The sequence below is a fragment of the Haliotis asinina genome, chromosome 6, assembly GCF_037392515.1.
Source record: "Haliotis asinina isolate JCU_RB_2024 chromosome 6, JCU_Hal_asi_v2, whole genome shotgun sequence".
Classification (NCBI taxonomy): Eukaryota; Metazoa; Mollusca; class Gastropoda; order Lepetellida; family Haliotidae; genus Haliotis; species Haliotis asinina.
The window spans coordinates 22,187,933-22,210,941 of record NC_090285.1 but is presented as its reverse complement, the minus strand read 5'-3'; the positions used below and the strand labels follow the sequence as shown (position 1 = coordinate 22,210,941).

The following is a 23,009-nucleotide window of genomic DNA, read 5'->3' as shown; positions in this document are numbered from 1 at the left end:
TTTCCCCCCAAAAATAGTGGTTAAATATAGAAGGTAAACATGTGTAGTGATCGAGTGCGTGATGCGGCAACGTATCACGATGGAGCAACAACGCCGCGAACTCTTGAATTTGCAATGGACAGTTTGGGACAATTCCCGAAGAACACTGGACTTAAAAGGTAAAACACATCCATAATAATGATCCTTTTAACTTCAACAACAATGCAACCTCAGGGAAAACATGTCAGTTTGTAATCTAACGTGCTGAAGCAAAAATTGAAATTACATGTCACGAAAATAGGTGACGATATTACCACATTAAGGCCGAGCACACAATTTGTTGGGAATCATCCCGATAATAGTTATGAAAAATTATGGCAATGGTACAGTGATGCTTCTAAGTGATTATGAATACTAGTTTAGTGTTCAAGAGCAAAATAATTACATCTAACTTCTATAATTTCTAGAGATGTAGCGTTCAGCATGGCAGATTCTTGGTAAATCAGTAATGAATTTTACAATATGTAAATTTGACAGCCAGGTGATACGTGGATTTCGAACGTTGTTCTTATGGCTGCCGGATGACACGTACGTTTTCTAACGATAATATGGACAGAACCAGACTTCCTAATAAACTCTTATCGTGAATGTTATGTCAAAAGCTCACATTATCATGACGTAAAAGTAATTCACTTCAAAGTTTTTCAAATGCATTACACGGAGGCTGAGAAGGACTTTTGCTTTGCGTTGACATCGATTGTCATTAAACATATTTTTTTGTAAAATGTGGAGTCATTGTTTTATATCTTCCAAAGCATCGATGGTTTATCATGGGGTAATTGTTTCACTCAGCACCGGTAGCAAAACATTATTTTCAAATGACAAATTACGTAGTTTTTTTAAAAAAAACATTTGCACCAACAAAACATATTACCCTTCACACTTTATCAGAGAATCATTTCCGCTTTGTGTTTATGATTGTCTGCATTAGAAAGCGTTTTGCATGATGTTATGTGACAAGCCGTAGTGACTGAGTGCATTGAAAAGTTAACAAGCTTGACAGACCTAATTTCAAAGTCTAATTACGTAGATAAAACATCGACAAAAAATGCTTAAGCAGTTTCCAAGCGGAGGAGACGTATTAACAATTATGTTGTTGAATGTGATAAGTAATTGACTGAAGTGTTGAGATTATTTCTTAATGATATTCATGAAAATCGGGCAAATTTTCAGTAGGGATATGCGACCATTGTAGATTCAGGGGAGATAACTCGTTTACAAAGCTTTCATTTCGTCATATGTAAGTTAAGTCACATTTGACCACTTTGTAAGTGGCATTGTGTAATCACAGGATTTCGATGTCGTTTACCGTTCGTCATTATTGCAAAGAAAAATAAATGGCAGCTACGTAAACTAAACTCAAAATTAATATTAATAGTAGTAGGGGTGAAACGGTTTATCGCTGTATTAGCAGAAACATGATATTTTACTTTCGGTTTAGTATACCGTAATGCAAACAAAATATTTGGTATTTTCTGTTTTCTCACGATCATTCTAATGACTTTTTAAAAAACCTTTTCTAAAAAAGTGAACCTCTTTGTCATTACCTATATAGGTTTGGCTCTTGTTGTCAGTTTTCTTCATTATGATAACATTTCATGTACCGAACAAAAGACCTTGTAGCCCAATGCGTACTGTAAGACCGTACCGTTTCATCCCTAGACAGTAGTGTTTTACTGTCTACCTTCATGACTTTATCCATGTAACCTATAAAACTGTGTATTCTAATGATCAACCTTGGGGGACAAGGTTCACATGTTTAAGGGAGCGGGGCTATGTATATGAGTGTAATACATAAATATCACATGATAATATGCACCGCGCTCAAAACTGTGCGAGAAAATACTTTTCTTCTTAATGTTAATATAGCGTTAATTGAAAGTTCGTGATTCCATTCTGATTCCATTACGAATGTCTCACGCAGTCTTAAACTAATGTGTAAGTCTCATAAGCAGACCCGTGAAGGTCCGGGGTAGAATAGGCCTTGATCAAACCCATGCTTTCTATAAAAGGCTACTATGCTTGTCGTAAGAGGCGACTAACGGAATCTGATGGTCAGGCTTGGTGACTTTGCTGACATATGTCATCGGTTCCCAGTTGCGCAGGATCGATGCTCCTGCTGTTGATCACTGGATTGTTTGGTCCAGACTTGATTATTTACAAACCGCCGCCATATAGCTGGAATATTGTTGGTTGCGGCGTAAAAATAACTCACTCACTTTCATAAGCAGATATACCTGAGTTGACAATAAGCATAGTAGGTTTGTGGTGCTATAGTTGTATCCGCAATGCAATGAAACGTGCATACGTCCAAAATGGCCAAGGGTAATGTAGCTGATACATTTATCTCAAAGCCAATAAGGTATGTCTAAATGATCTGATCAACGAATCACATTCGTTATGTCCTTAGACATAATTCATGTGTGAATTCATATGATAACAAAACCTCCTTGTACAAACTCAACCACTCACAGCCACATGACCACATATTTTATCTGAGTAGTGTTCATAGTTTGACTCGAGTGTTAGAAATTGCAGTTAAATATATTGGTTGGTGTTTCTCCCGGCCATATTTGGAATAAATCACTGTACCCTTAATTGTTGTATTTTTGTTGTATTCTTAATGCCATTTTGAATTTTAAGTGCCCTTTTTCTACGAGTCCACCAGCTCATAGCATCCTGGGGCAGGACAACCGGTAATCTAGAACACAGCAACATTGCAATTTCTGACGATATGCCCAAGAAGAGGAAAAAACTCAGATTGTTCACGTCATACTCCTCCTACTCCTCCTCCAATCGTTGGTATCAAAGAAGGAGAGGTTGACGGAGGCGAAACAGTATAATGTGTCGAGGTCCAATTAGTCTTTGTTTCATGAAAATTCAACTGTCTTGTTTTTGTCTCCTAATGCCAATGCAGTGTTAACACATGAAGTGTGACACTGTGGTATACCGTTTGGCAAGACGCTGGTTTGACAGCAGCACATTTCCAAGAAAGGCTGTCAATCCATCATTGATGTCATCACATTGGAACCGCCCCTGACGACGCAGTTCCATCCTTATTGAGGAGAGGTCGGGTTGCATTACGTGATTCTGACCCGTCCTGGTCCCGTCAGGCGGGAATAAGGATTTTTCCTGAAAACAGATTATGAATGTCACCAGCATATTATATACACTTGAAAAACCTTACAAGCAAGAAGACCTCAAGTTGAGGCATCAACAATATGCTAGGTTCAACGCTCAAAACACAAACTTTGCGATAAAGATGACGAATATTCATTGACAACCCGTAACAGATTGTTGTAACTAAGGGCACCCGTCGCCAGAGAGGCCTAAGCCGACATGTTTTAGGGACAAGAATACGTATACCCGGTAATAACATGCACTGTCCGATGATATACTACAACAACTTAATGTAATTATTTTCAACATAGACTGGATAAAGTTCATGCATAGACGCTCAATTGTGCGAAATTCAATTTTCGTCTCTTTGATACGCTGCAGGGGTGAAGAATGGAGTGAGCGTTGGGGCGAGCGTGGTGGTGAGGACAGAGGGGCGAGTGGGTTTAGTCTTAGGTCGCCTCTAGCAATATTCCACCAATACCAGGGCGAAGGACACCAGAAATGGGCTTCACACATTGCACCCATGTAGAGAATTGAGCCTGTATTATCGGCGTGACGAACCAACACTTTACGCACTAGGCAACCCCACAGCCCCGGTGACAGCTCAATCATGATGCAATGACTATCAATAGACGAATAGCACTAAAAGGCATAATTGCTCTTGTATCCGCGATATTTAACCACTATTCATAAAATAACTCCAGATGTTAGCTATAAACAAGTACATGACATACCCCGTCTAAGTGACTGAAAGTTGAGGCCCATATCTAATGTTGACAACTGTAGTATAATGTGTCATGAATGAAGAAACACATGTGACTACATGTATTTAACTTTGTCTTTAAATGCAAGGAAAGATTCATTATCATTAAATTTTATACTCTCGTTTGTTTCGTTGTTTACTTTAGGTTCTATAATTACAGTTTCCAACCATTTTAGTATCGAGACATGTATCTCTCATCAGTTGTTATTTCCACACAAAACAGACCGACCCGTCGACAATTTGCTGTTGATAATTTGAAACAGATCACTGCTCACCTCATTGCCTGTTTTGCAGATCAAAGAGAGGCAGGTGTTAATGAACTATTTCTGTATCCTGTGTATTATTCAACATTTGTCTGAACAAACTCTAGAGGCATCATAACCCCACTTTACTCATCAACAGAAGCAAGGTTACCATACGGGTAGTTGACTGCAGATAGGTTTACTTCACTGGCAACCTTGACCTGATACCTTATTTACATTATTATAAAGGTTGTTTTGAAAAGAATTATTTTTAATTCATCGTCCAAACTCACATAAATGTAATTCGAAGGTATTCTACAATAATTATTTGATACAGCATCAGGGGTGGAGGGATAGTCTAATGGTTAAAGTTCTCACTCATAATGCCGAAGACTCGGTTCTAGCCCCCTTGTGGGTGTACTGTGTGACGCCCATTTCTGTTATCCTCCGCCATGATATTGATGGAATGTTGCTAAAAGCGGGATAAAGACGTACTGACGCACCCACTCACTTTATCCCAAGTCTCAGTGCTAATATGGCCATACTCACTCATTCAACATCAATTCAGTACATTGCTACAGACCCCTCTAGACTGTTGACACTGTTATGAACGAAATCTGTTTATGAAATAGTCGTAAAGCTTTTTCGAAGCCTTATGTATGAGGCATACTTTCATAGTCAGATTAGATTTGAAGCTTTTGTCATGTGTATTCAGCCTGTAAGTCCCGCGTGGCGATACTTCCGGTACTTGGCTTGTCCCTGCTTCCTCTCGTGCACCAAGTTGCGAAATGCGAGACGTGGACCAGCTTACTTCCGGCACCAGACTTCTGGTTCCAGATTGCGCGTCCACCAAAGATGACTTTACTAGATCAAGTGATTATTGATGTACTAATTCACCAACCTTCTGAAGTTCTTGTCATCTTCTTAGTCTCTGGCAGATCTCTGTTTAGAGTTTCTGGTAGAGCAAGATCGAGGAGACCTGCTATAACAGACAGAACTCCGACCAGGAGATGAGGCAGCGCCCGCCCCCACTTCCCCTCGACCTCTTTGCCCTGGAAGGTAAACCATCATGATGAAGGATTATGTCTGGATTAACGAGTTCTTTGCACAAAGAAACTGCGGTGGAAATCATATCAATTTACAAAACTTTCGCATACACACTAAACCTTTTATCAGTAAATATATGTTAAATAATTCAGTAATTACGAATAAATGTTGACGAATTTAGAGTTGTTTGAATTCGTATATGTTCACTTAAAATTTAATGATTTCCAGCTCTCTTGGAAATGCAGTTTGGTTCCAATTCCTTTTGGCTGCTGTTGTCCTATCAATCTCATGGCTGTGGCTATATATAAAATCAATCTTTAAAGGAAACACAACGCAACTCTAATAGCGCCATTTTAATTACTTCATGTAATCACCAGATGCCAATCAGCATCATGATCAGTGACGTGCCTAGGCTTCAGGACCACCTCAGGTGACCTTTAACGACCTGGTTGACAATGACAGGCAATTCCTTATATCTTCGTATTTTGCATTTTGGATGATGCTAACTAACTAACTAACTAACTAACTAACTAACTAACTAACTAACTAACTAACTAACTAACTAACTAACTAACTAACTAACTAACTAACTAACTAACTGTCAGGTTTGGGTTGTCCCAGTTGTGTCGATCAGTGATCATGATGTTGATCATCTAGACACGATTATTTACAGTCCGACGCTATTTAGCTAAAATATTGTTGACTGTGGTTATAAACAAAAATAAAATAAACCACAGAGAGTGAAAGGTGCACTTTCGGCAGATGGTTTTGTTGCAAAACCCTTTTCAGCTTTTCAACTTTTAACTTTCAAGTAATTTAGATTTGGAGAACACCAATAATCTTCAAAGCATCTCATATAGTGGCGATTTAGTAATAATTTTAACCTAAGGCATTTGATGGGATTACTCTGTTCTAACCTGTTATTACATTTGCTGTCAGACAATGAATAAATGCCTTAAAAAGCAAAGGTGTATCTGTCGACCATGTTATGTTAGATTCTGGTCCAGGGTCACATATATTTCGTTTGTTCTGACAGCTTTACTGTATTCTGTTGTCATTGCATTGAGATATATTAACTGTATTCACGCTTGTTAGACTGATTAAATATTCGATGCAGACAACTCAACTTGCAAGTGTTGTGTCATCGACCAACTCGTTGGCAGCAAGAAATGCATTTTGTGGTGAAACAAAGTCATGGACTTCACACCCAAAGACTGCCTCCTGCTCAGGGTTCCAGAAGAAATCGAGATTGACAGCTGTTTCTCGTTCGAAACTTGACTTGACTGTCTTGGTGATGTGTAAGCTGACACATGCTTGTAAAATGCAACTGACTTGCTGATAAGTGGTTTCAGTGCTTCATGCAGTAAACATAGGTATCATCGGACAGAGTGTCTCATCATTGTTGAATATTTAGGAGTAATTCCAGAGGACAAATTATGATAAAACAGCTGTACAAGCTTATAACCGTTTCTTGTATTTTTTCCCCCTTTTTTTATTGTGTATAATTGCGAAAGGCTATTTAAATATATATTGGTAAAGGGAGCTTATTGCTATATGATTGTTTGGTATGAGCTAAATACATTTAGACAAGTCCTGCTATGGTGGTGTATGACTTGAGTTGAATTTGCACGTGGCTTATAACTGATATCCCACTAACATAGGAAGCATCATTGCACTCTTATTGAAAGATGATTTTACTGGTACTTTTTCTCGCATATTGTAAATATGCAACAGGCAACATTGAACAAAATGTTTCCAGCGCTTTTCATAATCAAGATATGTCAGTAGACATCTTGGTCTGATTCACTTAGCGGATTAGCCGACAGGGTGATAGCACTAGCAGTGACAACGGTATGTGTATTATCATCACTAAAACTGTTGAATTTGCTGCATGCTTAGCTGTCAGTGTGTACGTCGTTACGGCAACAAAGATGCCTCAGTCCATCAACGCAATTGATTTCATGGGCTGGAGTGTAAAAGTGGAGGATTTGTTTTGTGTTGAGCTGCAACAAGGGCAACTGGTTTAACTAACCAAATATCATGAACTTGAAATCAAAATGCTTAACACTCAGGCTGAGTGAGTGAGTGGGTTTATTTTTTCAGCATGCTCAGCAATATTACAACTATATGCCTAGCCTAACAGCCTAGCGCATAGAGGCGATTTCTGGTGTCCCCTGTTCTGATATTTCTGGAAAATTGCAAAAGACGACATAAAAATATAGAGACTCCCTTAGTGAATTTTCATCAGTCGCTAATAAGGAATTAGCTTTCATTGGACAGTCGTCCACCATGCATTCTAGTTTCTCTTTATACCATTTAGAATCATTCTGCATGTGAAATGGATGCAAATACTGCTTAAATATTGCCACGTTTTTGCTACAATATTACTATATGTAATCTGAAAATGGAAACATATAAAGCAATGTTTGTAAGCATAAATATTAACAAAGATAACTGTAGATATTCCCAAACACATTTCACAATATTCAAGACACGTTTTACTTCTTTTCACTAATGGAAATCAGCAGAAAATGTTAAAAAGATAAAAATCATAGGCATGATTCTTTTGCAATTTTACACACTCTGCAACAGTCGTTTTTAGTTGTAATAGTTTAAAATGGTGACTTTAAATAGTTCATCTTTGTCTCAAATCAGAATATAACTTCAGCCTTTCTTTTAGACATCTGAATCACTTATATTGGTTGAATATGGCATGGACGAAAACAGGATAATTTAATTTCACCTAAATATGAATGCATTTGAGAATATTTTTCATTATGTGCAAAAACCTGTGTTGTTCAGCTTTCTTGTCAACTACTGCCTTCTAAAATAGCTTTGATGTTTTTTCAGTCATTCGTAAGGGTAGGAGGATAACGTTTCATGTCGCGTTTATTGTATATGATGACATTTTGTAAATAATCAAGTCGAGTCTGGCCAGACAAGCCTTATATTGCCATCATGAGCATCGATCTGCGCACGTGGGAAACAATGGCACTCATTACCCAAGTCAGCGAGTCTGATCCCGTTAGTAGCCTCTTATGAAAATCATTGGTAGCTTTGGTAATTTGTAACCTGGATGTACACTGGAAGATTTGTATGGCAACAAGACTGTTTAGTTATATTCTATATTGACATTAAGTCACAGAAATAAAGTCATCTTTGTCATTTATTGTACATCCGTTCTATTGTTTTCTTTGCTCTATACCTTGGTGCTACTGTATTTCTGGTTTTGTGTAAACTCACAGCAGACCACTGACAATTCCTCGTGAAAATTAATGAACAGAAACCAACGCCCGTTACACACGAGTTTACTTTTTGCAGGAACGTGATTACTACATCAAACACGTTGAAGGCACACTGTTGCAGATGCATGTTCTTGGACCATTCAGCCTATTGCTATTAACATTTTGGCATCAACCGATGTCTGATAAACCAGTTTCTCACTTTGTCACGGCAGAATGAAGATAAATCTCTACTTTGATATTCATTTCATATAACAAGTTTATTGCTCGCGGCATACCATGCCAAAACCAGAACAGGATGCTGGCTGCTTAGTGAATGATGATGGTAGCACTGTATTTCATTGAGCATCGTTCATGTCCTTGTGCCCTAGCAAATAGCTGCCATGCCTTCTTGGCTACACCCAAATCCCTACGGGCATGGAATCCTGTTTTGATACACTTTCATAGGCAGTAATACTAAATATACCATATCTTCATATGAAAGTTAGAGGTTATCATATTTTGTGGAGTCGTTTCAGTGTGTATTTCTAACACAGATGCAGTATTCCTGGGTCGAAGAAGGACTCTTATGCAGGCCAAGACTCTGCTCCAGAATTTTCTGGCAGAATTTTTTATTTCTCTACCAGAATTATCTTAATTGAATAAAATTACAAATCTCAGGTATCTTTGGATACCTTATTACGGACTTTGTTTAGATGATGTGTTCTTGATAGTACATAGTGATAGTCACAGTCATAAAACTATCCAGACGAATACCATTCTGTGTAAATACCTGTAATGGCTAAATATTTGGAAGAGTGTGTATTAGACCGTCCTTTCACTTGTATCAGATAATTTATGACACATGAATTTATAATCTGAATTGTTGGACTGTGGTATTTTTGCATCAGAATATGAATATCTGATTCATCAGCATAAAAAAGAAAATACACAGTATATACACTTCTGTGTGTATAAAGCATCCTCATGATGTTTTTCATATATTTGTAAACTTATGGTAATGAAAAAAGGATGATGATGATGACGTTAGTACCACCAAGACCGGTATGACGAATTTGAACAATTCATATCATTATGCCATTAGATGTTTGGGTTCAGTTCTTTGTAAGATTTATTCCATACACTGTCCCAGGCGTACTTCTTGGCAAAGAGGCCAGATGAGGCAGACTTTATCAATTAGCACCCGTTCGGTTACTGTTGTTTTTAGTACTTAATGCCTCCTGATTATTTGCTTCACGGCTTTGCTGTTTGTTGTTCTTAGGTCCCACCTGACCTGATCCAATTATCTCCTCCTTGTTATTTAAGTACAAGATGTTTGTCACAGCATTCAATAATTCTAATCACTTGGTTGTTGTCACTGTCAGCTTGAACATGGTGTAGGAACCTATACAGAAACGTTGCTATATGCAGTTAACACGAATTTGTTATTAATAAAACCTGATGCCGCGTATGCAGCTCTTACATTCTTTGTGTAAGTTGAAAAAAAAAAAATAATGAAAGTCTGGAGTTGTGAACCGAGGATTAAGTTGTCATTACATCAGTGATGTTTTAAAAAGACCTACGGCATAACACGTTACTGTCAGTCGTCTCACTTGGGGACGGACAAAATCCCAAAAATTCTTTGGACAAAATCCCTTTCAAGAACGTGGTACAATATCCCGTTTATATTTGTTATTGCTCCCCTTTTTCACCAAGACCCCAGTGAGTTAATTATCATCTCATCATGAGAGAAGCTAGTGAGATAAGTTCATTGGCATGTTTTCGTAACAAAGGCCAGTGGTTGAAATGTTAAATTGTATACGGGTAAATGTTTCTGTGATGATGACAGTTTATACCAGTGTTCTAGTGTATCGTCGCCATATTACCAATTGCAGGTTTTTCAAACAAGAATAAAAAGAATTATGTTAGTCATTCGTGGATTCGCACAAAATGCAGTGTTAAACTGTTTGAAAATATCCCAATCATTACGATTAATTCATCCACATCTAAACATATACAATAGAAGAAGTTGTTATTCATAAATACTATATATTGAAATGTTGGGTTTTGTACATACAGAACTGACAATCTGAGTTTACACCCAGTTCCGCCCGGTCCAGTCAACCCGGGAAAATGGAGGCAGTTTGTTTGCAACCCACAGACATAATAACATGTCACTTGTACAGGAATCTCACTTGCCTGTCTGTGTAATTACATAATGTGACAGAGACAGACCCCAGGTGCACGAGCCATAAATCAATGTAGTTTGTTTATGGTGTATAGTCTGATAGGTGTTAAGTTGGTCAATGATTGAAGTTGAGTATTGTATATTGTCATTAGCAGACATGCAGAGAGACAGGTGTCAATAAACAGACATCGAGACAGAGACTGCTTGTCATAATCAATATATTTCTCGATGTTTCCATACACATGATTTTAAACATTTCAGTTCTCAGGCTGAACTCTAATACTACACATTTTTTTAAAACATGGGTTGCAAATATGCATGTATTGTACCAGTATATCGTTGTTACTGCTGACCCAAGATGCTTGTAACCACAAGAAACATCCCTTGTTCTCCCACTTTGACAGCAACGATAATCCTTGCATACATCTTTTCATGTGTTCATACGAGTTGGCTTCCCGGTTCAAGCTGATCACTACGCTATGGGTGAACCCTCCGTGGAGCCTCTTCTCGGCAGTCGCCACTGCCTCTGGGGGACTTCACGGTCCATTTCTGCCCCCAGGATGATGATGTCCACGTTCCTGATGGTAAAGATAATGAGAAGTTTAATGTTTGAAATAACTGATGTTAATTGATATACTTGCCTTATGGTCCACTGTGGTCCCTCCCTCCGTGGTCCACTTCTGTGCATGGAGCCTCTTCTCGGCAGTCGTCACTGCCTCTGGGGGACTTCACGGTCCATTTCTGCCCCCAGGATGATGATGTCCACGGTCCTGATGGTAAAGATAATGAGAAGATTAATGTTTGAAATAATTGATATTTACTACATACATAATGAATGCCAAAAGTATGTATATATGCGGAATCGGGTCCTAATTGTAGAAATAAAGAATAAATTAATGTTTGAAATCATTGATATTTACTACATACATAATGAATGCCAAAAGTATGTATATATGCGGAATTGTGGAAAAATTTGTATCCTGAAATGCACGTTGTAAGGTGCACATGACGCCATGGTGAACAACAAAAGATTGAAACACTTGCCTCCCTGGTCCTCTGTCGGCTTCGTGGCACTTGTCCTCTCTCCCTCCCTCCCTCCCTCCGTGGATCCTCTTCTCGGCAGTCGTCACTGCCTCTGGGGGACTTCACGGTCCATTTCTGCCCCCAGGATGATGATGTCCACGGTCCTGATGGTAAAGATAATGAGAAGTTTAATGTTTGAAATAATTGATATTTACTACATACATAATGAATGCCAAAAGTATGTATTCATGCGGAATCAGGTTTCTAATTGTAGAAATATAGAATAAATTAATGTTTGAAATCATTGATATTTACTACATACATAATGAATGCCAAAAGTATGTATATATGCGGAATTGTGGAAAAATTTGTATCCTGAAATGCACGTTGTAAGGTGCACATGACGCCATGGTGAATAACAGAAGATTGAAACACTTGCCTCCCTGGTCCTCTGTCGGCTTCGTGGCATTCGTCCTCCCTCCCTCCCTCCGTGGATCCTCTTCTCGGCAGTCGTCACTGCCTCTGGGGGACTTCATGGTCCATTTCTGCCCCCAGGATGATAATGTACACGGTCCTGATGGTAAAGATAATGAGAAGTTTAATGTTTGAAATAATTGATGTTAATTGATATACTTGCCTTATGGTCCTTTGTCGTCCCTCCCTCCGTGGTCCACTTCTGTCCATGGAGCCTCTTCTCGGCAGTCGCCACTGCCTCTGGGGGACTTCACGGTCCATTTCTGCCCCCAGGATGATGATGTCCACGTTCCTGATGGTAAAGATAATGAGAAGTTTAATGTTTGAAATAACTGATGTTAATTGATATACTTGCCTTATGGTCCACTGTGGTCCCTCCCTCCGTGGTCCACTTCTGTGCATGGAGCCTCTTCTCGGCAGTCGTCACTGCCTCTGGGGGACTTCACGGTCCATTTCTGCCCCCAGGATGATGATGTCCACGGTCCTGATGGTAAAGATAATGAGAAGATTAATGTTTGAAATAATTGATATTTACTACATACATAATGAATGCCAAAAGTATGTATATATGCGGAATCGGGTCCTAATTGTAGAAATAAAGAATAAATTAATGTTTGAAATCATTGATATTTACTACATACATAATGAATGCCAAAAGTATGTATATATGCGGAATTGTGGAAAAATTTGTATCCTGAAATGCACGTTGTAAGGTGCACATGACGCCATGGTGAACAACAAAAGATTGAAACACTTGCCTCCCTGGTCCTCTGTCGGCTTCGTGGCACTTGTCCTCTCTCCCTCCCTCCCTCCCTCCGTGGATCCTCTTCTCGGCAGTCGTCACTGCCTCTGGGGGACTTCACGGTCCATTTCTGCCCCCAGGATGATGATGTCCACGGTCCTGATGGTAAAGATAATGAGAAGTTTAATGTTTGAAATAATTGATATTTACTACATACATAATGAATGCCAAAAGTATGTATTCATGCGGAATCAGGTTTCTAATTGTAGAAATATAGAATAAATTAATGTTTGAAATCATTGATATTTACTACATACATAATGAATGCCAAAAGTATGTATATATGCGGAATTGTGGAAAAATTTGTATCCTGAAATGCACGTTGTAAGGTGCACATGACGCCATGGTGAATAACAGAAGATTGAAACACTTGCCTCCCTGGTCCTCTGTCGGCTTCGTGGCATTCGTCCTCCCTCCCTCCCTCCGTGGATCCTCTTCTCGGCAGTCGTCACTGCCTCTGGGGGACTTCATGGTCCATTTCTGCCCCCAGGATGATAATGTACACGGTCCTGATGGTAAAGATAATGAGAAGTTTAATGTTTGAAATAATTGATGTTAATTGATATACTTGCCTTATGGTCCTTTGTCGTCCCTCCCTCCGTGGTCCACTTCTGTCCATGGAGCCTCTTCTCGGCAGTCGTCACTGCCTCTGGGGGACTTCACGGTCCATTTCTGCCCCCAGGATGATGATGATGTCCACGGTCCTGATGGTAAAGATAATGAGAAGTTTAATGTTTGAAATAATTGATGTTAATTGATATACTTGCCTTATGGTCCTCTGTCGTCCCTCCCTCCGTGGTCCACTTCTGTCCATGGAGCCTCTTCTCGGCAGTGGTCACTGCCTCTGGGGGACTTCAGGGTCCATTTCTGCCCCCAGGATGATGATGTCCACGGTCCTGATGGTAAAGATAATGAGAAGTTTAATGTTTGAAATAATTGATGTTAATTGATATACTTGCCTTATGGTCCTCTGTCGTCCCTCCCTCCGTGGTCCACTTCTGTCCATGGAGCCTCTTCTCGGCAGTGGTCACTGCCTCTGGGGGACTTCAGGGTCCATTTCTGCCCCCAGGATGATGATGTCGACGGTCCTGATGGTAAAGATAATGAGAAGATTAATGTTTGAAATAATTGATATTTACTACATACATAATGAATGCCAAAAGTATGTATGTATGCGGAATTGGGTAGTAATTGTAGAAATAAAGAATAAATTAATGTTTCAAATCATTGATATTTACTACATACATAATGAATGCCAAAAGTATGTATATATGCGTAATTGTGAAAAAATTTGTATCCTGAAATGAACCTTGTAAGGTGCACATGACGCCATGGTGAATAACAGAAGATTGAAACACTTGCCTCCCTGGTCCTCTGTCGGCTTCGTGGCATTTGTCCTCCCTCCCTCCCTCCCTCCGTGGATCCTCTTCTCGGCAGTCGTCACTGCCTCTGGGGGACTTCATGGTCCATTTCTGCCCCCAGGATGATGATGTCCACGGTCCTGATGGTAAAGATAATGAGAAGATTAATGTTTGAAATAATTGATGTTAATTGATATACTTGCCTTATGGTCCTCTGTCGTCCCTCCCATCGTGGTCCACTTCTTTCCATGGAGCCTCTTCTCGGCAGTCGTCACTGCCTCTGGGGGACTTCACGGTCCATTTCTGCCCCCAGGATGATGATGTCCACGGTCCTGATGGTAAAGATAATGAGAAGATTGTTTGAAATAATTGATATTTACTACATACATAATGAATGCCAAAAGTATGTATTTATGCGGAATCAGGTTTCTAATTGTAGAAATATAGAATAAATTAATGTTTGAAATCATTGATATTTACTACATACATAGTGAATGCCAAAAGTATGTATATATGTGGAATTGTGGAAAAATTTGTATCCTGAAATGCACGTTGTAAGGTGCACATGACGCCATGGTGAATAACAGAAGATTGAAACACTTGCCTCCCTGGAACTCTGTCGGCTTCGTGGCACTCGTCCTCCCTCCCTCCCTCCCTCCGTGGATCCTCTTCTCGGCAGTCGTCACTGCCTCTGGGGGACTTCACGGTCCATTTCTGCCCCCAGGATGATGATGTCCACGGTCCTGATGGTAAAGATAATGAGAAGATTAATGTTTGAAATAATTGATGTTAATTGATATACTTGCCTTATGGTCCTCTGTCGTCCCTCCCTCCGTGGTCCACTTCTGTCCATGGAGCCTCCTCTTGGCAGTCGTCACTGCCTCTGGGGGACTTCACGGTCCATTTCTGCCCCCAGGATGATGATGTCCACGGTCCTGATGGTAAAGATAATGAGAAGTTTAATGTTTGAAATAATTGATGTTAATTGATATACTTGCCTTATGGTCCTCTGTCGTCCCTCCCATCGTGGTCCACTTCTGTCCATGGAGCCTCTTCTCGGCAGTCGTCACTGCCTCTGGGGGACTTCACGGTCCATTTCTGCCCCCAGGATGATGATGTCCACGGTCCTGATGGTAAAGATAATGAGAAGATTAATGTTTGAAATAATTGATATTTACTTCATACATAATGAATGCCAAAAGTATGTATGTATGCGGAATTGGGTAGTAATTGTAGAAATAAAGAATAAATTAATGTTTCAAATCATTGATATTTACTACATACATAATGAATGCCAAAAGTATGTATGTATGCGGAATTGTGAAAAAATTTGTATCCTGAAATGCACGTTGTAAGGTGCACATGACGCCATGGTGAATAACAGAAGATTGAAACACTTGCCTCCCTGGTCCTCTGTCGGCTTCGTGGCATTTGTCCTCCCTCCCTCCCTCCCTCCGTGGATCCTCTTCTCGGCAGTCGTCACTGCCTCTGGGGGACTTCATGGTCCATTTCTGCCCCCAGGATGATGATGTACACGGTCCTGATGGTAAAGATAATGAGAAGTTTAATGTTTGAAATAATTGATGTTAATTGATATACTTGCCTTATGGTCCTCTGTCGTCCCTCCCTCCGTGGTCCACTTCTTTCTATGGAGCCTCTTCTCGGCAGTCGTCACTGCCTCTGGGGGACTTCACGGTCCATTTCTGCCCCCAGGATGATGATGTCCACGGTCCTGATGGTAAAGATAATGAGAAGATTAATGTTTGAAATAATTGATATTTACTACATACATAATGAATGCCAAAAGTATGTATTCATGTGGAATCAGATTTCTAATGGTGCAAATATAGAATAAATTAATGTTTTAAATGATTGATATTTACTACATACATAATGAATGCCAAAAGTATGTATATATGCGGAATAGTGGAAAAATTTGTATCCTAAAATGCACGTTGTAAGGTGCACGTGACGCCATGGTGAATAACAGAAGATTGAAACACTTGCCTCCCTGGTCCTCTGTCGGCTTCGTGGCATTCGTCCTCTCTCCCTCCCTCCCTGCGTGGATCCTCTTCTTGGCAGTCGTCACTGCCTCTGGGGGACTTCACGGTCCATTTCTGCCCCCAGGATGATGATGTCCACGGTCCTGATGGTAAAGATAATTAGAAGTTTAATGTTTGAAACAATTGATGTTAATTGATATACTTGCCTTATGGTCCTTTGTCGTCCCTCCCTCCGTGGTCCACTTCTATCCATGGAGCCTCTTCTCGGCAGTCGTCACGGCCTCTGGGGCACTTCACGGTCCATTTCTGCCCCCAGGATGATGATGATGTCGACGGTCCTGATGGTAAAGATAATGAGAAGTTTAATGTTTGAAATAATTGATGTTAATTGATATACTTGCCTTATGGTCCTCTGTCGTCCCTCCCTCCGTGGTCCACTTCTTTCCATGGAGCCTCTTCTCAGCAGTCGTCACTGCCTCTGGGGGACTTCACGGTCCATTTCTGCCCCCAGGATGATGATGTCCACGGTCCTGATGGTAAAGATAATGAGAAGATTAATGTTTGAAATAATTGATATTTACTACATACATAATGAATGCCAAAAGTGTGTATGTATGCGGAATTGGGTACTAATTGTAGAAATAAAGAATAAATTAATGTTTCAAATCATTGATGTCTACTACATACATAATGAATGCCAAAAGTATGTATATATGTGGAATTGTTGAAAAATTTGTATCCTGAAATGCACGTTGTAAGGTGCACATGACGCCATGGTGAATAACAGAAGATTGAAACACTTGCCTCCCTGGTCCTCTGTCGGCTTCGTGGCATTTGTCCTCCCTGCCTCCCTCCCTCCGTGGATCCTCTTCTCGGCAGTCGTCACTGCCTCTGGGGGACTTCACGGTCCATTTCTGCCCCCAGGATGATGATGTCCACGGTCCTGATGGTAAAGATAATGAGAAGTTTAATGTTTGAAATAAATGATGTTAATTGATATACTTGCCTTATGGTCCTCTGTCGTCCCTCCCTCCGTGGTCCACTTCTGTCCATGGAGCCTCTTCTCGGCAGTTGTCACTGCCTCTGGGGGACTTCACGGTCCATTTCTGCCCCCAGGATGATGATGTCCACGGTCCTGATGGTAAAGATAATGAGAAGATTAATGTTTGAAATAATTGATATTTACTACATACATAATGAATGCCAAAAGTGTGTGTGTGTGCGGAATTGGGTTCTAATTGTAGAAATAAAGAATAAATTAATGTTTCAAATCATTGATGTCTACTACATACATAATGAATGCCAAAAGTATGTATATATGCGGAATTGTGGAAAAATTTGTATCCTGAGATGCACGTTGTAAGGTGCACATGACGCCATGGTGAATAACAGAAGATTGAAACACTTGCCTCCCTGGTCCTCTGTCGGCTTCGTGGCATTTGTCCTCCCTCCCTCCCTGCCTCCCTCCCTCTGTGGATCCTCTTCTCGGCAGTCGTCAATGCCCATGGGGGACTTCACGGTCCATTTCTGCCCCCAGGATGATGATGTCCACGGTCCTGATGGTAAAGATAATGAGAAGTTTAATGTTTGAAATAATTGATATTTACTACATACATAATGAATGCGAAAAGTATGTATTCATGCGGAATCATGTTTCTAATTGTAGAAATATAGAATAAATTAATGTTTCAAATCATTGATATTTACTACATACATAATGAATGCCAAAAGTATGTATATATGCGGAATTGTGGAAAAATTTGTATCCTGAAATGCACGTTGTAAGGTGCACATGACGCCATGGTGAATAACAGAAGATTGAAACACTTGCCTCCCTGGTCCTCTGTCGGCTTCGTGGCATTCGTCCTCCCTCCCTCCCTGCGTGGATCCTCTTCTCGGCAGTCGTCACTGCCTCTGGGCGACTTCACGGTCCATTTCTGCCCCCAGGATGATGATGTCCACGGTCCTGATGGTAAAGATAATGAGAAGTTTAATGTTTGAAATAATTGATGTTAATTGATATACTTGCCTTATGGTCCTTTGTCGTCCCTCCCTCCGTGGTCCACTTCTATCCATGGAGCCTCTTCTCGGCAGTCGTCACTGCCTCTGGGGGACTTCACGGTCCATTTCTGCCCCCAGGATGATGATGATGTCCACGGTCCTGATGGTAAAGATAATGAGAAGTTTAATGTTTGAAATAATTGATGTTAATTGATATACTTGCCTTATGGTCCTCTGTCGTTCCTCCCTCCATGGTCCTCTTCTGTCCATGGAGCCTCTTCTCGGCAGTCGTCACTGCCTCTGGGGGACTTCAGGGTCCATTTCTGCCCCGAGGATGATGATGTCCACGGTCCTGATGGTAAAGATAGTGAGAAGTTTAATGTTTGAAAGAATTGATGTTAATTGATATACTTGCCTTATGGTCCTCTGTCGTCCCTCCCTCCGTGGTCCACTTCTGTCCATGGAGCCTCTTCTCGGCAGTCGTCACTGCCTCTGGGGGACTTCACGGTCCATTTCTGCCCCCAGGATGATGATGTCGACGGTCCTGATGGTAAAGATAATGAGAAGATTAATGTTTGAAATAATTGATATTTACTACATACATAATGAATGCGAAAAGTATGTATTCATGTGGAATCAGATTTCTAATGGTGCAAATATAGAATAAATTAATGTTTTAAATGATTGATATTTACTACATACATAATGAATGCCAAAAGTATGTATATATGCGGAATAGTGGAAAAATTTGTATCCTAAAATGCACGTTGTAAGGTGCACGTGACGCCATGGTGAATAACAGAAGATTGAAACACTTGCCTCCCTGGTCCTCTGTCGGCTTCGTGGCATTCGTCCTCCCTCCCTCCCTCCCTGCGTGGATCCTCTTCTTGGCAGTCGTCACTGCCTCTGGGGGACTTCACGGTCCATTTCTGCCCCCAGGATGATGATGTCCACGGTCCTGATGGTAAAGATAATTAGAAGTTTAATGTTTGAAACAATTGATGTTAATTGATATACTTGCCTTATGGTCCTTTGTCGTCCCTCCCTCCGTGGTCCACTTCTATCCATGGAGCCTCTTCTCGGCAGTCGTCACTGCCTCTGGGGGACTTCACGGTCCATTTCTGCCCCCAGGATGATGATGATGTCGACGGTCCTGATGGTAAAGATAATGAGAAGTTTAATGTTTGAAATAATTGATGTTAATTGATATACTTGCCTTATGGTCCTCTGTCGTCCCTCCCTCCGTGGTCCACTTCTTTCCATGGAGCCTCTTCTCAGCAGTCGTCACTGCCTCTGGGGGACTTCACGGTCCATTTCTGCCCCCAGGATGATGATGTCCACGGTCGTGATGGTAAAGATAATGAGAAGATTAATGTTTGAAATAATTGATATTTACTACATACATAATGAATGCCAAAAGTATGTATTTATGCGGAATCAGGTTTCTAATTGTAGAAATATAGAATAAATTAATGTTTCAAATCATTAATATTTACTACATACATAATGAATGCCCAAAGTATGTATATATGCGGAATTGTGGAAAAATTTGTATCCTGAAATGCACGTAAGGTGCACATGACGCCATGGTGAATAACAGAAGATTGAAACACTTGCCTCCCTGGTCCTCTGTCGACTTCCTGGCACTCGTCCTCCCTCCCTCCCTCCCTGCGTGGATCCTCTTCTTGGCAGTCATCACTGCCTCTGGGGGACTTCACGGTCCATTTCTGCCCCCAGGATGATGATGTCCACGGTCCTGATGGTAAAGATAATGAGAAGATTAATGTTTGAAATAATTGATGTTAATTGATATACTTGCCTTGTGGTCCTCTGTCGTCCCTCCCTCCGTGGTCCACTTCTGTCCATGGAGCCTCTTCTCGGCAGTCGTCACTGCCTCTGGGGGACTTCACGGTCCATTTCTGCCCCCAGGATGATGATGTCCACGGTCCTGATGGTAAAGATAATGAGAAGTTTAATGTTTGAAATAATTGATGTTAATTGATATACTTGCCTTATGGTCCTCTGTCGTCCCTCCCTCCGTGGTCCACTTCTGTCCATGGAGCCTCTTCTCGGCAGTCGTCACTGCCTCTGGGGGACTTCACGGTCCATTTCTGCCCGCAGGATGATGATGTCCACGGTCCTGATGGTAAAGATAATGAGAAGATTAATGTTTGAAATAATTGATATTTACTACATACATAATGAATGCCAAAAGTATGTATGTATGCGGAATTGGGTAGTAATTGTAGAAATAAAGAATAAATTATTGTTTCAAATCATTGATATTTACTACATACATAATGAATGCCAAAAGTATGTATATATGCGTAATTCTGAGAAAATTTGTATCCTGAAATGAACCTTGTAAGGTGCACATGACGCCATGGTGAATAACAGAAGATTGAAACACTTGCCTCCCTGGTCCTCTGTCGGCTTCGTGGCATCTGTCCTCCCTCCCTCCCTCCCTCCGTGGATCCTCTTCTCAGCAGTCGTCACTGCCTCTGGGGGACTTCATGGTCCATTTCTGCCCCGAGGATGATGATGTCGACGGTCCTGATGGTAGAGATAATGAGAAGTTTAATGTTTGAAATAATTGATGTTAATTGATATACTTGCCTTATGGTCCTCTGTCGTCCCTCCCTCCGTGGTCCACTTCTTTCCATGGAGCCTCTTCTCAGCAGTCGTCACTGCCTCTGGGGGACTTCACGGTCCATTTCTGCCCCCAGGATGATGATGTCCACGGTCCTGATGGTAAAGATAATGAGAAGATTAATGTTTGAAATAATTGATATTTACTACATACATAATGAATGCGAAAAGTATGTATTCATGTGGAATCAGGTTTCTAATGGTGGAAATATAGAATAAGTTAATGTTTTAAATCATTGATATTTACTACATACATAATGAATGCCAAAAGTATGTATAAATGCGGAATAGTGGAAAAATTTGTATCCTAAAATGCACGTTGTAAGGTGCACATGACGCCATGGTGAATAACAGAAGATTGAAACACTTGCCTCCCTGGTCCTCTGTCGGCTTCGTGGCATTCGTCCTCCCTCCCTGCGTGGATTCTCTTCTTGGCAGTCGTCACTGCCTCTGGGGGACTTCACGGTCCATTTCTGCCCCGAGGATGATGATGTCCACGGTCCTGATGGTAAAGATAATGAGAAGTTTAATGTTTGAAATAATTGATGTTAATTGATATACTTGCCTTATGGTCCTCTGTCGTCCCTCCCTCCATGGTCCTCTTCTGTCCATGGAGCCTCTTCTCGGCAGTCGTCACTGCCTCTGGGGGACTTCACGGTCCATTTCTGCCCCCAGGATGATGATGTCCACGGTCCCGATGGTAAAGATAGTGAGAAGTTTAATGTTTGAAATAATTGATGTTAATTGATATACTTGCCTTATGGTCCTCTGTCGTCCCTCCCATCGTGGTCCACTTCTGTCCATGGAGCCTCTTCTCGGCAGTCGTCACTGCCTCTGGGGGACTTCACGGTCCATTTCTGCCCCGAGGATGATGATGTCCACGGTCCTGATGGTAAAGATAATGAGAAGATTAATGTTTGAAATAATTGATATTTACTACATACATAATGAATGCCAAAAGTGTGTATGTATGCGGAATTGGGTTCTAATTGTAGAAATAAAGAATAAATTAATGTTTCAAATCATTGATGTCTACTACATACATAATGAATGCCAAAAGTATGTATATATGCGGAATTGTGGAAAAATTTGTATCCTGAGATGCACGTTGTAAGGTGCACATGACGCCATGGTGAATAACAGAAGATTGAAACACTTGCCTCCCTGGTCCTCTGTCGGCTTCGTGGCATTTGTCCTCCCTCCCTCCCTGCCTCCCTCCCTCTGTGGATCCTCTTCTCGGCAGTCGTCAATGCCCATGGGGGACTTCACGGTCCATTTCTGCCCCCAGGATGATGATGTCCACGGTCCTGATGGTAAAGATAATGAGAAGTTTAATGTTTGAAATAATTGATATTTACTACATACATAATGAATGCGAAAAGTATGTATTCATGCGGAATCATGTTTCTAATTGTAGAAATATAGAATAAATTAATGTTTCAAATCATTGATATTTACTACATACATAATGAATGCCAAAAGTATGTATATATGCGGAATTGTGGAAAAATTTGTATCCTGAAATGCACGTTGTAAGGTGCACATGACGCCATGGTGAATAACAGAAGATTGAAACACTTGCCTCCCTGGTCCTCTGTCGGCTTCGTGGCATTCGTCCTCCCTCCCTCCCTGCGTGGATCCTCTTCTTGGCAGTCGTCACTGCCTCTGGGCGACTTCACGGTCCATTTCTGCCCCCAGGATGATGATGTCCACGGTCCTGATGGTAAAGATAATGAGAAGTTTAATGTTTGAAATAATTGATGTTAATTGATATACTTGCCTTATGGTCCTTTGTCGTCCCTCCCTCCGTGGTCCACTTCTATCCATGGAGCCTCTTCTCGGCAGTCGTCACTGCCTCTGGGGGACTTCACGGTCCATTTCTGCCCCCAGGATGATGATGATGTCCACGGTCCTGATGGTAAAGATAATGAGAAGTTTAATGTTTGAAATAATTGATGTTAATTGATATACTTGCCTTATGGTCCTCTGTCGTTCCTCCCTCCATGGTCCTCTTCTGTCCATGGAGCCTCTTCTCGGCAGTCGTCACTGCCTCTGGGGGACTTCAGGGTCCATTTC

At 40.9% G+C, this 23,009-nt stretch overlaps 1 protein-coding gene across 1 annotated transcript in view; it reads left to right on the top strand.

The window, feature by feature from the left end:
* Positions 1 to 6,953: 6,953 nt before the first annotated feature.
* Positions 6,954 to 23,009, top strand: part of LOC137287130 (organic cation transporter protein-like) — a 344,664-nt gene continuing 328,608 nt past the window's right edge. The window contains exon 1 of the mRNA XM_067819276.1: positions 6,954 to 7,062. The gene's annotated coding sequence lies outside the window, so the exon portion shown is untranslated. The remainder of the gene's footprint in view (positions 7,063 to 23,009) is intronic.